Source organism: Myotis lucifugus, unplaced genomic scaffold, assembly GCF_000147115.1.
Source record: "Myotis lucifugus unplaced genomic scaffold, Myoluc2.0 scaffold_46, whole genome shotgun sequence".
Classification (NCBI taxonomy): Eukaryota; Metazoa; Chordata; class Mammalia; order Chiroptera; family Vespertilionidae; genus Myotis; species Myotis lucifugus.
Window position 1 is genome coordinate 7,070,317 of NW_005871094.1, and position 1,702 is coordinate 7,072,018.

A 1,702-nucleotide genomic window follows, 5' to 3' on the forward strand; every position below is an offset into this window, starting at 1 on the left:
GAAAGAATTGTCACCATGCCTCACCCCGCACCCGGCCACGGTCCACCCTGTGCTGCCCACGATCCCTGAGCGGAGAGAAGTCCCGTCAGAAGGGTCAGAGGTCACCAAGCGGGTGTCCAAGTTCAAAGCCGCCAGGCTGCAGCTGAGGACCTAGGCTGCAGCAGAGGACCTAGGCTGCAGCAGAAGACCTAGGCTGCAGCAGAGGATCTAGGCTGCAGCAGAGGACCTAGGCTGCAGCAGAGGATCTAGGCTGCAGCAGAGGACCTAGGCTGCAGCAGAGGATCTAGGCTGCAGCAGAGGACCTAGGCTGCAGCAGAGGACCTAGGCTGCAGCAGAGGACCTAGGCTGCAGCAGAGGACCTAGGCTGCAGCTGAGGATCTAGGCTGCAGCAGAGGATCTAGGCTGCAGCAGAAGACCTAGGCTGCAGCTGAGGACCTAGGCTGCAGCAGAGGATCTAGGCTGCAGCAGAGGATCTAGGCTGCAGCAGAGGACCTAGGTTGCCAGGCAGTGGGCACTTGCGCCCTGCAACCTCATGCTGCATCGTCTAGAGTTCGTACCGCTGATGGCTCCTCGGAGAGTGGAAGGAGGTGTCCTGAGTTCGTCTGGAAGCAGGTTCTCCTGTTCGTCGGTGGAGATGAGGATCCGAGTGAGCCCAGGACTTCCCAGTCCACTTGCTCGTCGTCCTCGGGCACCGGCGACACCGCTGCTGCCTCTGATGCCACGGCTCTCGGATCGCTTCTCAGAGAGGTTGTTCCTGGGCGTGGTTGGTGTTTCGAACTAAACGCAGGCAGTTCCGTGCCAGCTGTGATGTGCACGCCACACGGACCGTGTAGCAGAAAAGTAAGATTCAGACCCAGCAGTTCTGTTCCTGCTTCAGCCTTTGAAAGGCCCTGTAAGAAACCTTCTGGTGGGTTCTGCAGCGAGGCGCCCTTTAACCCTGGGACTGCCGCTGTCCTGGGCAGAAGCTCCCGTGGCCTGTGGGCAGGTTTCTTGGTCGGAAGAATGGGATTTTGTAAGACTTTTTTTTTTTTAAGTAAAAATTTTATGAAACTTGGTCTCGAAAATGCTGTGGACTTTATGACTCAGAGCCGCGTGTGGAGATGGCTGATGTACGCACGCGCTGGGGGCTCCACCAGCCGCCCTCGCCCTAGCGGCCCTGGCAGCCTCCGCGTGTGCAGTGTAACAGGCGCTGTATTTGGGGGAGAAAGAGCATGTCTTCATGATCAAAAAGATTTTAAAATAAGAAATTTTATGTCCTGGTCTTCCCAACCCTTCATTCTCTAAGGATGAATCGAGATGTCATATTTACTTTTAGCAAAACTTAAAATGCAGAAATGTATTCTAATAGAAAAAAAAAATTCCTCATATTGAGACCGCCTCTCTCCCACAAGGAAGAACAGCCATTTTCTCTTTGTTAACTCAGCTACAAACTTACATTCATAAACGAGAAAAGGCTTTCTATATTGGACATATTAGAGCTCATTCCTGCCTACCGGGACCCTTAAGCGAAGGAAATTATCAGGCGGATTTACTAACTCGCCCAGTAGTTTGTACAGCTCTAGAAGAAGCCCGGCGGTCTCATGCCATTCACCATCAAAATGCTTCTGCTCTCCGTCTGTATTATCGCATATCTAGAGAAGCTGCTCGAAGTATTGTGCGTGACTGCGGCCATTGTCCTACTCATTTCCCTAGCCCTGCTGCT